Below are 17238 nucleotides of genomic sequence, written 5' to 3' on the forward strand. Positions count from 1 at the left end.
GGGATGGGATGTCACGAGAGAAGCAGTTCACTTCCTGTTTTCTGAGCAGATAGAAACATCCCACCTACCCTTACCTCTTTTTTGCATATTTTGTGAAATGCCAGGAGTTTCTCTTCTTTATATTCCCATATTATCTATTAATAACAGAATGTGATGTTTTCCTGTATGCACAGTTATATTGTGGTTCCGGTATACATACAGTCGGTCATACAGTATAAATGCTAGAGTCTGCATGGTATCATCATGTTTAATGAATGTCAAATGCTTGATCCAGGTAATGTTTCTGATTGCCATTGGGGTCAAGAAGGAATTTTTACCCTCTTGAGGCATAATTGGCGCAGGCTTCAGGCTGGAATTTTTTTCATAGCAATGATAGGACCTTTTCAGAGTACTGCACAGGAAAAAGAAAGGAGGGAGAAAGGAGATTCTCTCCTTTAACTGCACGGTGGGTTGATTGATACAGATGCTACTACTGCTTGTGCTAGGTGACAGCCTGCTTGGATTTCCTATCATCGAGACACTGCAGATTCAGGACCGGCAGCAGGGCTGCTGAACTTCTCTCATGGTAGGAGATGTAACTCCTGCTGGTAGCAGAGCCTGGGACCATCCTCTCTGTAGGTAAAGGCAGCCTAATACTCAGTGGTGGATATAATGAGATAGTGCTGATCTCAAGTGTTCAGTAAGGAACAGCAGAGCATAGTACTGATCTCTTATGAAATTCTGGCTTTGAATATTGCCTTGGGGTGAGGTTGGCAAGAGCCTATGGGGCCGATTCACTAAAGGTCGATAAAACGAGCGCTATTTATAGCATGCGTTAAAATTTTTATCACTTCTTATTTTTTGCGACTTAACACTCGATTCACTAAAAGGACATGTGTCATAATTAAGAAGCAATGTTCGTTGTGTTGTTTATATATTAGCACATGATATTATGCACGTAACCATTACTTTCTAAAAACTACTTTTCTGAAAATTACCATTTCCCTGAAAACTGGAGGATGCATCGCTCTAGAAGGATCACATACTTGAAAAAATCCGACTGCAAACTCCATGTTGTGTTGCCAAAAGCTCAGGAACTGCAATGTTGTTTAAGTACTGCCTACCCCAAGTAGGTGTTAATATTCGCACAGATTGAAGCAATATTTTGCTTGTTAAACACTTCATATGTGTTTGTGAATCATGTGTTAGTACAATTTCTATTCGCTAATTAACGCAATGCGTTAGAAATAACGCTTTGCGATGATGCATTCTTTTGCGCATGCGATATGCGGATTAACGCATGCAAAATGACTTTGATGAATCGGTACTTATTTATCGCATGCTTTTTAATGCAAAAAAGCATGCGATAAGCGTTATCAACCTTTAGTGAATCAGCCCCTATGTATTTGATAAAATGTGAAAAAAAGCTGTGGCCTCTTTTTACCCATTTCTGGCTCCTGGTGTTTCATTAAGGTATGTAACAATGGGGTTCAGAGGGACAGTTGAAAGTGAAGGGCAATTGAGGAGTCCCCTTGTCAAGGACAGATGACAGGGCTGAACCAAAATCAAACTCCCATTGTGAAAATATATTTATAACAGATGTATAGACATGTGTCCCATTTAAATGTGAAGAGTATACTGGGTTAGCTAGTAACCAACTCAAAACAAAGGGACATATGTGTGGCAGCCACTGCTTACATGTTGAACTTTTTGTCAGTGTTTCCAAACCAAAAAGTTACAGCATATACTGATCTGAGTTTGTTAAAAACAAACAAACTGTTTTTATAGTTAGTACTGGCAATCATATTATTTCAGTGTCTTACTGACTAGGATAATCCTGATATCAAACTTCTTTTACAGCAGAAGCTGAATAAACATAGAAACATATACAATGCACTGTATTTAATGATTAAGAAACCATATTTAAAAAAAAAAAAAAAAACAATTTATGAGAATCAGATATTGGTGCACTTATGTATGCACACATCCATGAGATGCAGAAGAAAAACATCATTATTTTCTGGGGGAAAAAATGTAATTACCTTTCTGACAAATATTGCCTTCAAACCAAAGCATTTTATATTATTTCTGGGCACTGTGATGTTTGATTAGGTGACAAAAAAAAAACAAACAAAAAAAAAATCAAGTCAAATAACTATAATATCAGCATTGAATGTACCGACTGTCAAATAGTCTCCTGGGCTTAAAGAGAAGTTATGGAGGTTTGTTGAAATTTATGAGATGAAATATTAGTGATTTCTTGATTACCCCACACAGGTAAAACTAAATATTCAGCTTATGAAGAAAGCAGAAAGAAGGTGCAGTTTCCTTTCTAGGGTGGCTAATACCCATTGGTAGTAAGACTTTTATTGCCAACGCAGAAATCCAATATTACAATAAAGTCAATCAAAACTACTTGACCATGGGTCCTTTAGGCCCTTCAAGAAACAATTTTACTGAAACTAATGCCCATATAAAGATATTTGTTTATGCAGCTTTAAATTACACCAAAACATTTTTTTAAATCTGTATTGACTGTATTTCCATTAAGGGTCCCCTTAGTTCAAAAATTACACCATCAAAGATCTCTCCCCAATGTTTACAATGCATAAGATGTGTCCAAGACCTTATACATATACAGACCACCCTGTAAGATTAGTTGCAGAGTGGGTTTAATTTAATTGCCTTGTTCTCGATCTCTGTTCATACAGGGACTTCTGATATACAGTTGTGCTTTATAGTATGGAAAATAGAATATTTGTCTAAAACCTAATTTGGCAAACAAAAGTAAAAAAAAAATAATAAATATTCATTTTGAACTGTTAAAATGTAAGTCATACACACATTTATGTAATTTATTATAACAGCATTCTTTATGTGTGTATATTACTGTGTGTTACTGATTATAACATCAAGTAATTTCATAGTACTTGAGGTGTGACATATCATTTGTCATTTTGTCAAAAAAGGTCATGTCCACTCATTTTCCGCATGACTGTCTACAGATTTTTTTGTGTTCTACTGAGATTAACTTTCTAATTTAAAAACCCAGACAAACAAGTATTTATATTAAAACATTATTGATGAGCGATGTCTTGGGAGCTTGGGGTGCAGTATCAGCCAGAGATAGAGCAGCCACTGTAACAAACAAATCACTGGCTCATAAGCATATAGAAGGTTCATAACATTGCTGCACTGATTTTTTTTTTCTTGGTGGTTATATTTAATATTATGGCAATTCTAATACAGTATCACATAATATCATATAATACATAACAAAATCTGAAATGCTGCAATTACAGTCTACATATCCCTTTGTAAAAGTATCTATTGGGGATGATAGCTAGACAACATTTTTTTTCCTCTATAATTTTTTTATTGTTTTATAGCAACAAAATAGACATTTCATGTTACATGAACTGAGTTGCATAGTCATATAACAATTAGATAATGTTGTCATATAGATACAAATTATTTTGATATTGAAATAATGTTATTATTGTCTTATCTGTGATATTTTGTGTCAGTTCCAAAAATGACAATTACAAATATATTACCATAATAACAAAAGGAAAGAAGGTAAATCAAAGGAAGAGGTAAGTAATAACAGAGGAATATATTGTTAAACATCGTTCAATTTAAGAACACTTTACTACTACTTTATTAAATAGATAATAACTGGGTCGGAAGATTCCCTCCAAATTTATAGTCTATCCATGGTTGCCAGATTTTGAGGAATAATGGGTATTTATCTAGTGTGATACTTGTCAGCTTTTCATTTATAAATATCCAGTCAATTTTGGGCTTAAGTAAGTTATAATTTATAGAAGGGGATTTCCAAGATCTCACTAGGACTTGTCTTGCAGCCAGAAATATCTGATTAGTTAGTCTTCTTGCTCCCATCAATGCAACATATGGGTCTTTTTGCAAATTGATGTTTAGGACTGCGAATTAGTTATGAGTAAATCGGTCCTGTTTCGCTTCACCATAAAATTTCCGAAAAATTCTCGAAATACATTTGTTGCGCAATTTTTTTGTCGTCCGTGCTTTTTTTACATGACCGCGTCTTTTTTCCGTGACCACGCCTTTTTTGAAGCGACTGTGCCCTTTTTTTGATGCGACCGCAGGCAATTTGATGCGAAACAAAAGAATTCCGCATGACAAATTTTTCTGTGGCAAATTTTCACTGAAGTATCACAAAACAATTCGCCAATGGCGAAGTGCGGAAATTCGCTACAAATCCATGCCTGGCTAAACAATTTGCTCATCACTACTGCGAATTTCATGTTATATACCCATATCCAATATCTAGTTGCTTGTGGACATGTCCACCATATATGAGCCATAGTCCCTGATGTGGAACATCCCCTAAAGCATTTCTCACTAGTATTTGGATAGATATGTGCTAATTTCTTTGGTTTGAGATACCATCGGTGTGCTGTCACAGCAGTAGTTCTGTACACACTTTAGATATAGCAATTCTTAAGTGTTGCAAATCTCTTCATTTGTAACAATTTATTTTATGTATTGGGCTTTATGTATCCTTGCACTTCCTTTTCCCCCTGTCCTCTGGTCACTTCTAGTACTGTGTCCTTGCAGCTGTTTATTATTTACTTTGATATTCACTCTGCCACCTGATTACATCCCTTCCTGGTCCTGAGAGGAAGCAGCCGTTTCTGTTGTAACAGTCATTTTGCCAGGGCTGGTGAAATCAGTACCCACACTCATCTCTAAGCAAGACCATTGACACATTTAAAGGTGAGCTACTACCATTACCATCACTGTGCCCACTAGTTTTCTGAAGATATCCAAAATGTAATTACAGATTACAAGAGTTTTCCCTAGTGAGAATGATACTTACCTTCACTTCTCAGACATGTTGCTATCATCTTACAAAAAGAGGATACTGTGCAACTTTGCCTTCATGATAATACTGTAAAACATCAGGAAGAGAGAACATACTGTTTTTGAGCTGTTTTGTGTACAGTGATAGAAACTGTATTTAAAGTGTGTAGCTCCAGTTGCAGAAACAAATGTAGTTTGATTTGCACAGTCTTTACAGATTTTGCATTTTAAGGGCGTAACTGAGCAAAGGTAATATCACCAGACTATAGTTTCCAGTGTGCTTTCATATGTTATACTTGATATATGTTAAGCATTAATAGAAGTAGCTTGCATTGCTATTACTTATATTGACTTCAGATGTATTTTCAAATGTTCAATTAGGGATACAAAACAACCTTAATCTATCAACTAGCAGATGCTTACCATTTTCTATAATATAGAAGTGGAAGTAAATTAAGGCTGTGTCTGTGTAACTAAACAACATAAATACTTTCTTTATGGTGCAATGATTACTTGGCACCCTTGGTACCAGGAATGCTATGATCAAAGTCATTAGTATTCATAGTTTTTATATACATTTTTAAAAACTAGCACCTCCTGTATAGCCTGCATGCAAAGATATCCAACTAGGGACCTGACTCCCTCTTAAATTCAGGGTTCTGCCAGTAACAGCATTACACAAATGGGCAAATGACAAAAGGTCCAGTTCATTTAGCCAAGAAAATAAAAGACCCTTCAAAAGTAACATTTACAGGCACACCATTCACGATAATATAAATAAAATTCCACACCAAAAAAGCGCCCACATTGTCATAATTATATATATATTTATTTATAGTACACAAAGAGGAGCACACCCTATACAAGTCCAAATGTCCTTGGTGCGGGTCAAAAATGAAAATATAATAGAAAGAAATGTTTTCTTTTGTATTAAGCCCCTGTGTGTGCGGCACTCTTTTTATTATATTTATTTATAAATATGTATATATGTTTATTAATTAATTCAACTGCATCATGTAAGAGTCCACTGAGTTTCTCTGATCTATGAGGGTACAGAGCAGACTTGTATAGCAGCTTTTTATCACAGCTTTTATGTTACTTTTACTAAGGATGTTAACATTTAACCTCTGACTGGTGAGACTGTTATATATTGTTTATCTTATTTATTATGTTGGTTTTTTTAATCTAGTTTTGATACGCATCACTCTATGCTGTCTTTGTTCTAATTACCTTCTATGGTATGTTCTTATATTCTTGCTTCTGATTATTTTGTTCATGATTCCATGTTTCCCCAGGTTCCTCCTACTTTCTCACTAGACTTACAGAATTGTCTAAGATATGGCAAACATAATCCAGCAAAGAGCCTAGGTGTAGAGAAGAAGTAGTCTAAAATTTAAAAGACACAAATATGCCAGACCTTAAGCCTTATAAAATTTCTGGAAAACCTGCCAGTCTGGTAGACTGAAATATAACACTCCTAGAAAGTAACCAAATCGGCTACAACTAGGTACAAAATAGCTGTCACATTTGTCCTTTAAAATGTGGTTTACCTTTACATTAACTTTTAGTATGTTATAGAATACCATTGTTATGCCTCCAGCATTGTTTTACTGTTTCATTTCACCACCTAGTGGTTTCTTAAGGTATAGGTTGCAATTGCTTAAAAAAATGTCTGTTACCATGTGACCATGGGTAATACAGGAAAAGGTTCATTATAGTTGGCATCTTAGCAGTGTTAACAGTTCCATTGTCATCCTGCATAAATCCTACCCCATCCAGCCCTGTGGAAGCATCGTTGGTAAGTATTATACATCCCTAGCCCCTAGGTTATTATTACAAGCATATATATTTCTTGTTTATGCCTTAGTTTGGGTTTATAACTGTTCATGTGCATTTACCTTATGGCACATCTCTTCTTGCCCAGGCATCTAGGCCTTACCCCCACTCAGATGCCTCTCACCTTTTATATGATTGTACATTATATGAACCATAATGTTTTGTTTACTGTACTTTATTATGCTGTATAATAAATGCTGCCATATTTTCTGTTTCCCCAGTTTCACACCTTCCCCTTTGTTAATAAACCGAAGCCTACCAACCTGTCTCAGTGAATTGATGAAGGGAGGAGTTTACCTGTATGTCAATCAACACACTGCCCCAGGTAATACGTAGTGAGGACAGAACAACCATATTCCTAGCAACTTGGCAATTGGTTTTTATTATTTATTTTTTATAGTTTTTTAATGATTTGCCTTTCTCTTCTGATACTTTCCAGCTTTCAAATGGGGGGGTCACTGACCCCGGCACCCAAAAATGATTGCTCTCTAAGGCTACATTTTTATTTTTTTTACTTATCTTCCTGTTCAGGTCCTCTACTATTCATATTACCATCTCTCATTTAAATCACTGCCTGGTTACTAAGGTAAAAAAGACCCTAGCAACCAGATAGCTGCTAAAATACCAAATGGAGAGCTGGTGAACTTTTTGTTAAATAACTAAAAAAAACTATAGCAAATAAAAAATGAAGACCAATTGCTAATTGTCTCAGAATATTAATGTCTACAACATATTAAAAGTGAATTTAAAGGCAAACTACCCCTTTAATGCAAGCTGTGTAAAACAATAATGTCAAAAATGATTGACATTTGTACCACATGTATAGGTTCTTTCTTTCTTTCACTGTTTTTATTTCAATTCACAATAAAGATTTATGCTGTTAACCTCAAACTATTTTATATCTAACATGCATATTAATATGTAGCACTTTACTGAAATTGCTAATCATTAACATCACTCTCTGCCCCAGTGGAACATACAATTTAGTTTCTCTAACACATATATGCATGTATACACACACTAGAGCCAAAACCTTTGGCTGAAATTGTATTTTTCAGCTATGGGAATCTGATCAGCTATTATCCTGGCTTCAGCTTTAAACCCAGTGGGTGAGCTGTAGCCTAAAGGATAAACCCATGTAAAAGGGATTTTTTTTAGGAGTTTGTAATTCATTCCCAGAATTCCTTTTGATTGCTTTTATCTGTATGAGGCAGTCTCCTCAACCTTAATTATTTGTTTGTGAAACCACACGGTGACTCTACCTAAGCTGATCAGAAAGCCCTGCACTACACTGATAGAGAGCGCTGAAATAATTCATGAGAGCGCGGAGGGACTGTGGAGCCAGCCAGGGGCCCAATTCCCTCCGGGCACATAGGGGTTAAGTTAGCTTATCCAATTCAGCGGGAAGAAGCTGCCTCCTCGCTCGCCCCCTCCACCTTTTTCCCTGCAGCTCCTGCACAGCGTCTCACCTCCACTTCCGGCAGCATACGGAGTGGCATCTCCCTCCCCCCTCCCTGTTTAAGCGCATTTAGCTTGGGACCCGTAGGTCCGTAATTTCTTTCACCTTACATGTTATATGTTTTCTTTACAGGATCTTTTATATTATTAATGGCGGGTGATAGTCCTTGGCCATTTAATCTCTGGTGTTGTTTGATGGTTTCCACATGCCCACTGCCAACAGCTAAAAGTTCGTTAAGATGTTTGGTAAAGTTTGAGATACATAGCAAGGACTATTCTGATGTTGGATTTCTTTAATAAAGCTGTTGCCGAACTCCACCCACAAAACAGTGTCAGTTTTTCTTCTTGTGTCAGCGGCGTGTTTCTGGGTAAGGTTGGAAGGGAGGGAATAAGTCTCCACAGTCTGAGCCTCAAGAAAGGCGAAACTGGTCTGTAGTTGGGAACCTGATCAGCTATCATCCTGGCTTCAGCTTTAAACCCAGTGGCTGAGCTGTAGCCTATAGGATAAACCTATGTAAATGGGATTTTTTTTTTAGGAGTTTGGAATTTATTCCCAGAATTCCTTTTGTCAGCTATGGGAGGAAACCAGATGGAAACACTAAAAGCTTTAGTGATTTTTGGTAGAAATTACAGTGGAAGGTTCGCTGCAGGGGTCTATTTATAATAAGGCACCTGAGGTCCAGTGCCTAAGGTGGCCCATTTTGGGAGGTGGCCCTATATTTTCTTTTTTATAAAAAAAAAAAATACCCCCAGCCTCTGCCACAGATTTTCATAAGAGCTGGTGGGGGCGAGGAGAGTAGGGGGGTCTGTGGGAGTGACCTCATGCATGTGCATGTGACTTAATGTGTACTGTGCAGATTACATCACGTGTATCATGTAGGTGCACACAACGTGGTGTGCCTAGAGCAGCACTGGCCCTAAATACACACCAGCCTCTGCCACAGATTTTCATAGGAAGTGGTGGGGGCGAGCATGACATCACGTGTATGATGTAGGTTGGCAGTAAGCTGATAATCGATTGTCAAAGACATTCTGAAAAATTAATCTATGCTGTGGATATCATTTGAAATGTATTTACCTTGTTCAACAGTACTAGGTAATCTCTTATTATCTCTAATTATGATTGCAACAATTGAGATGCTAGGTTGCACTGAATCCTTTACTAATACAGTACCCTTCACAGGCTGCTGTTGCATCATGCAAAAGTATATGGGTATGTTGGAAATATATATAGCTAAAGCAATTAGATCTGTAACATAAGTTTTGTCTGTTGGAAATTTTCCTACTAGCTAGGAACAATATTGTATAGCTCTCCCTCACACATACGTTTTGGTCATGTTCCATTGTCAGGTATTGTGTTGTTGAAATGCCCACTGGTAATTTAATGACACTAAACACAATAGCAAAATATAGACAATAGTGACAAAAGTGGCTGCTAGTACTAATACATGCAAATAAGCACACACATTCACTTTTGAACATTTTGTTATAGTTTGGCTCACACCTGGTCCCACACCTTTTCCCCTTCTGCTAAAATACTGTTTTATTTCTTTTCACATTGCACTTTCTTTTCTAACAAATTTAGTTTTCTATGTTCAACTGACACTTAGCAATATCTAAAAATTTATGAACTTAAAAATAATTAGCTAAACACATAATTATAAGCAATTGATTTATCTACAAGGAAACATCACAACACATATGCTTGTATATACATACATAAATACAGTATATAAAGATATTCCAGTGAGATACAGTTCACATTTATAAAATACTTTTTTCAGGATTTTCCATATAAAAAACTAGCATACTATATGAGAAACATCTCTTATACTTAATGGAGTGCCTGGCTGCATCTCTAGGAAACCACTGAATATTTAACATCCAGTATTTTATATGCAAAAGACTTGCCTTAGTGAATGCGATAAGTAAAAAGCACATTTCTGAATATTCAGTCGTTCCTTTCTGGTACAGCAATCAAGTTATTTCACCGGGAGAAAGCCATGTGAATTTCTTTGAGGCATTAAATGATTAAGTTGACAATATTATGTGAGCAATGGTTGAGTACCCACTGTGCTGTACTTTTGACCAAATTGATTTGTGTAATGAACACTTGCTCTGTCTCTTCTCTAAGCTTGAATAGGGCTCTTGATTTAACCAGTAATGCTAGAAGCCAAGTGAATTTACAGCCCCCACAGTCATTCTCACTCAATGTGAAGAGAATAGCAGCAGCAGTACAGGAGCAAGCATAATTCAATACATTCTGCTTTAAGCAGAGAAAATAATATCACAGAGCTCTGCAATATACCTATTTGATTTGATTTGTAAACCTGATAAAAAAGCAATCGAGAAAATTCAGGGCCCAGATATATATATATATATATATGTGTGTCTCAGAAAAATAGTAGTATTGTAAATGTGTATAAAGCAGTGGAATATCATGCATATTAATTCAGAATTTGCTTTACTCAATCTATCTGTAACAGAAGAAATGCAAACAGAATAGACAATTTTCTCTTAAAATGTTTACAAAAAAAATGACTGAAGCATGGTAGAAGGGTATTCAGTACATTAGTTGTTATATGGCTATATTTACTCTAAACCCATCCAATAACTTCTACCACAGACTTCAAATTGGCAAAAACCAAACCCGGTAAGTGTGAAGGGAAGAGCAAGATTTTGTTTCTACCATTTTTTTTTATTAATTACCATTTTTTTAGTTATTAATGCTTAATATAAGCAAGCAAGGCACATAATCAAAGAGTTAAATATGAAACAGCATCTAAAATACAAAACTTTCTAATACAGCTATACGATCCGATATCTGGAAACCCATTATCCAGAAAGCTCAGAATTACGGAAAGTCTGTCTCCCATAGACTCCATTTTAAACAAATTATTCTAGAAATTTTTAGAAATGATTTCCTTTTTCTTTGTAATAATAAAACAGAACCTTGTACTTGATCCCAATTAAATATATAGTAATTAAGCCTTACTGGAGTCAAAACAATCCTATTGGGTTTATTTAATGTTTAAATGATTTTTTAGTAAATTTAAAGCATGGGGGTCCAAACTACGGAAAGATCCCAGGTCCAGAGCATTCTGGATAACATCCCATACCTGCACATACAAAGACTGTTCATACTTTGCAAATACTGTTATGGACTTCTTGATTTTTTAACAACCCTTACATGTATTATTACTTATCTATATCTGCTTGACACTTAAAAATAAGTAAATAGTTTGAGGAGGTAGTGACTGCCAAACTTAGGACAGAAGATTTGGTTACCTGATGAATTTATAGACATGCTCATATACAAATATGCTGGGATGAATCCTACTTAAACTAAAATGTCAAAATGTTTTGACTTTTGTTTAACTATAGCAAAGTCTATAAGGAAAGGTAATACAACACCCTTACAGGTTTTACAAGAAGCAAGCTAAAATTAAACCTGGTGGGAAATGTGATTATTCCATTATTATCCCACTGTATTTATTCTCCACTGCTTATAAAAAGTGACTCAAATTTACAAATTGAAAAACATAAATTAGCTTCCAAATGGCATAAATATCATACATTCTACATGATTTTCTGGCAGTTAGGCCACACATTCTCCAAATTAGGCTCTGATTCTACTTGTTGATGTGGAAGGCAAAGGGAAGATAATAATAATGCATATTCTGGATAAAAAGACTCTGTTTACACAGTATTGCTTAAAAAAAAATGTTTGTGTCCCTATAGGATTAGAGTAATCAGATTCATGCAGCTCAGTGGATCACATTCACCTGCATCTTAAAGTTCTTAATATTATTTTACAACATAAACAGAAAGAGAAACTAAAATGACACAAAGCTGCTGATGAAGTATGCACTTAACATCTGCTTCCAAATTAGAAACATATTTTCTATTGTCAAAATGTGAAATATTTGCCATCCTTACAAATTATTTTATGCCACTTTTACATAATATTCTCATTCAAAACATGAAAACCATCATGTGGAAGACAATAAATTAGTCGGTAACCTGCTGCTAGTCTTTGCCTCAAATTAACAAAGCTCCAGTTTACATTATATTGAATATTTTTATAGATTTGCTACTTTGTTTGGACTACAAAGAATAAGATTGGACTCCAGTTTAAATAAAAATATCTTTCAGAGCCAAGATAAATCTTAGAATTGTGCACTGAATGCAAATTCTAGATAGTAGATTGCATGTAAAAATTACAATGTATTTCAGTTTTACATTTCAAACCATTTTCAAATGTCATCTATACTCTATACATCTAAACTGATGTAAACTATATATACATGTATTTGTATCCAAATATGTTATACTGTGGGTTAGAGTTCAGGGGTTTGCATAAGCAGTGTCTGGATTTTCTCTATAGCAATTTTGGTGAGCTATAGCCACTTGTCCAAATATGAGATCTTGACAAAGCTATAGAATTCACAGAGAATGTAGTCGAAAGAGAACTGTCTTTTACAAATGTTAACACTTACAAATACAAATTTGATCATTGTTACTAAAATATATGTGCTCAATCTAGAAGGTTGGTAATAATTATACAAGGTAACCTGTGTGTCCTGTGCTGAATAATATTTGCATCATATTTTAACTTTTGAGCTGAAATATAGATTTATATATATATTATATAAATAACTAAAATAATATTTCAACCCATTTTCACTGTACTGGAATCAAAATCTAACAGCATATACACTCCTATATTATCTATATTATGTCATATCTCATATATCATATCATTTCTAACATACCTGTACATGTAAAACTGCTTTCCTGCTTGCTTTTATTGGTTTTCTTTGGCACATATTACTAACATGGTACAAGATTCATTTCAATTGGGTAAAGGTCAAGGTTGCTTTTATAGAAACTTTGATGGAGTCTGCTCTTTCAAGGCAAATTCTGCCAGTTTTCAAAGAATTGACAACAGGAGAAGGATTTAAATTAAGTTGCAAGGTAATTTAGGGCAAAAGTACATGTAGTGCTTCAACGTCTTGGGAGATTCACTCTACCGCTGGCCACAATGCATTTGAATATACCTTTCAATAATGAAAAATGGGGTTTGGCAAATATGAAACATTTTACTTGTGGCATAATCATGTGAATTCAGTTTGATAACTTGAAGTGACACTATACCCATTTTTCAATATTGGTTTAGTTAATAGAGCTTGTGCTGAACATACTTTAGCCTATTGGTTTAATCAAGAACTATTTATGTTTTTGCTATTTCTTGCTCTAAACAGGGCAACATTTGAATATGAAACTAAAGCCACATTCTACTTATTAATCAAAAAGGGCAAAGTCAAACAAACCAGCAGCCCACTGAAAAGCCTCTGTACATGAACCCCACCTCATTCCCTTCCATTTGCCATTAGTTTCATTTACAAGTTTAGAGCAAGAAATTACAAAAACCAAATATATTCCCATTTTTAGTGATAAGCAAATTATTTTCGAGAGGCATGAATTTTCTGCAAAATTCCACGTCACCACTGGTGAATTTTTTGCTGAGTGAGGAAAAAGTCACCTGCGTCTTTTTTTTTGTCCCCACGCCCATTTTGCAGTGACCACGCCCCTTTTTACATGACCACACCCGGTTTCGCAAAACAATTTGCCAGTGGCGAAATCTGGAAATTCGCTGTAAATCTATGCCTAGCAAAACAATTCGCTCATCACTAAAAGAGTGTTTTTAAGACAGTAACTGCATCCATTAATCAGAACATTCTTCCTTAACCATCACTTGCTGAGCTGTTCTGAAAAGACACTGGGACAAGTGTGGAGGGTACAGATGATGTTACCATTCACTATTATTACCTATATATATCCAGTAAAGATGCAATAAATCTAGTTTAGTGATGATGGAAATTTTTTTGAAATCCCACATTTTGTCGTTGGTGTTTTTTTTCTCAAAAAGACTGTAAAAAATTTGGCACAAACATTTTCACCATGAGAAAAACGCTGCGCACAAAAATATGCCCATTGACTTTAAAGCATTTTGCATGAAAAAAACAGAACACAAAAAACAATTGACTTCAATATATTTTTAGCAACAAAAAAAAAAATGCACAGAAAAAAAGCCAGTTGACTCCAATGTATTTTGCATGGAAAAAAATGCAGAAGAAAACCACCCATTTACTTCAACATTTGCAAATCTTTTGCTATTTTGCTAATTGTTCGCTACTTTGTAAATTTTTCAGAGTACAATGGGACAGACTTGCTTATCACTTATCTATTTAATGAAAAATTTTTTATAAATTGATGTAATGGATTATCTTTATCCACCATATGAGTAATGGCAGGTCCTTGCAAATAGACAGTTAAGGGAATAGTCAGTTAAAGGGAAAAGTGAATGAAATTGTTTCTGACATGACTGGGAATGGGAGATAGCTCTAAGTTGATCCAGGAACTGATCCAATTGCCATCTTTGAGTCAGGAAGGAATTTTTCTTCGCCTCTGCGGCAAATTAGAGAGGCTTCAGATGGGGTTTTTTGCCTTCCTCTGGATCAACTAGAAGTTAGGCAGGTTACACATTATGGTTGAACGTGATGGACGTACGTCTTTTTTCAACCTAACTTACTATGTTACTGTATTACTATGACTGATTTGTACTTTAGTAAAACAGCATGACAATATTTCAGGGGAACAAATGAAAATTAGGTTTGTAAGCCAAGTTTTTAATATCACACATAAAACAAATAAGTAAAAGTTTGTTAAGCAAAACAATAGCAAAGGCTTGTTTAAATAACACACTGTGAAATGGCACTGCAATATTGCGAAAGTAGACAATAAATCTCTTGTATGAATTATAGCTAAAATTAAAGTTTACTAGGGTTGAGCTTTTTCATGGAAAAATTAATTTCAATAGTAAAACCACACTAGAATTTCTCCATGTCGCCTGTTTCACTAGTTGCCTGTATGTTACCCAGCCACTTAGATTGTAAGCTCTACGGGGCAGGGACCTCCTTCCTACTGTGTCTCATACCACATGGCACTTATTCCCTGTGCATTTATATATATTTATTGTATTTATTTATTATAACACTTGTCCTCCCTGTGTGTAATTTTGTATCTTGTAAGATTGTGTAGCACTGCGTACCCTTGTGGCGCTTTCTAAATAGAGTTATACATACATCCATACATCCATACATACAAATGAAAAGAAAAGCAGACTTCATTATTATTCACTTTAGGATAATAGAGGGCACTCCGGGCTAGAATATTCTTGCCCTTTAACCACAAAAAAATACAAATGCATACAAAGTATATAATATCCAGGTGCTAGGATTTTAGCAATCCCCCCATAAGAGGATTATATATACCAGTAAAACCCCATATAAACCCTGCACACCAGAAAAAAGTGGGGTATTATACTTTAAAAAAGCATTTTATTCATCAAAAGCATGATATAAAAAAGTTTTTATACTTTAACAATATATATCCATCAAGAAACAAATACCGTATATACTCGAGTATAAGCTGAGTTTTTGCAGCACTAAAAAGTTTGCTCATCCAGTTTCCAGAGGATTCACATATCCAGTTAAATTATCAAATAAATATGATTAAAAAAAAAGTAGGCAATAGCAGACATGTTTTGCTTCTGTCTTAGGTGTGATTGGACTCCCTGCATTACTCCAACAACAGATTTATATATTGCTGAGAGCTGATTAGTACATTTACAAACTGTGCTTAAAAGCACACAGAAAAGGTGAGCTATAGCTTATATGGATTCCATGAAAAGTACAATATTTAAATAAAAATATGATTTTTATTGTTGGTATGCAAATGAATTTTGGCCATGGTTTGTGTTCTCCTCATTGTAAATGTACAGGTTAAAGCATTACTAAGCTGAAGGCCATTATTATAGTATATTATCAAAAAGAGGCGCTCAGGGGTAATATACTCAGTCCAGTAGTTATAAATGTTCCATCACCAAACTGATATGTAGTAACAAAGAGTATCCAAAGTCAAACAATAGGTCTTGGTATCAACAGGTGTAATCATTATTGGTAGCATCAAAGACCTCAAGAAAGTTGGTCAGACTTGAAGATTTCTAGTAATAAGCATAAGAAATCATAAAAGCCTATCATTGATTTCATGCACACCTCTCCCCTTATGCTCGTTATTATGGTAAGCCAACAAGCAATGTATTGAAACATAAAGCTTTGAAGGACCTTTATGTAAAATGATCATGCAAATCAAAATGTATTTATAAATAATCTTTAAAGGCATCTGAAATAGTTGAATAATAACATCCATTTACTCATAGTTACAGACCAATGGCATAAGATTTGGAAGTTACTTACTCTTTATCCAAAACAAATGTCAAAACAACATGAATTGTACCTGCATCAGTCCTGTCAATAGTCCTCATATTTCAGTTTCTGTACAACATAGTGCAACCAAGTAACTCACTTTATATCATAATTTTCTTGTGAAATTGGCTTTTTTCATGTGTGTGAAAACTCCATTGTTGTAGCAGTTGTGTTGACACAGCCTACTGCTGAGTAGACAAGCTAGATCAGTTTCATGCTGTGAAAAAAGGCTGACTGCCTTGTAAAGCTACATTTAAAAAAACTAAAAGGTGATACTAGGCTTTTATTGTATGAGCTATTGAAAAGGATTATGCTGATGTCTATCAATTCTTAGGTAATGATAATGGTTTGAAATTAATCCATTTTTAGTTTGCAGTATGTTTTCATTAAAAATGAATACTGATATGTTGACTTTACATTAAAGTTGTAAATATTTACCCTGAAGGGGTAATGCAGGGAGCAAGAGCTGATTAGTAATTCAATGTTATAATATTAATTAAATATAGTAAAATAAATTTACTAATTAATTTATTTGCCTGTATTAGGATATGTGAAAATATGCACTTAAACTGCTAACAAATACTACTATAATAAATGATCAAATATAGTTTTAATAGTGGGTAGTTCTTTGGCACAGACAATAAACATTGGCACTCACATAAAGCTGGTATGAATGTCTTATCATGATCTAGCAGGCTGTTCACTCTGTTTTACAACCCTTCACACTACATTAACCTTTTGTACAGCAAGTATTTATGACTTAACATACACGTATTAATCAAACTGAAGG

The 17238-nt window shown here is 34.9% G+C and overlaps 1 protein-coding gene across 3 annotated transcripts in view; it reads right to left on the reverse strand.

Annotated features, from left to right (window-relative positions):
• rbfox1 (RNA binding fox-1 homolog 1) overlaps window positions 1-17238 on the reverse strand; it is a 362503-nt gene that overhangs the window by 122768 nt on the left and 222497 nt on the right. The window lies entirely within an intron of this gene.

The sequence above is a fragment of the Xenopus tropicalis genome, chromosome 9 (genome assembly GCF_000004195.4).
Source record: "Xenopus tropicalis strain Nigerian chromosome 9, UCB_Xtro_10.0, whole genome shotgun sequence".
NCBI classification, from domain to species: Eukaryota; Metazoa; Chordata; class Amphibia; order Anura; family Pipidae; genus Xenopus; species Xenopus tropicalis.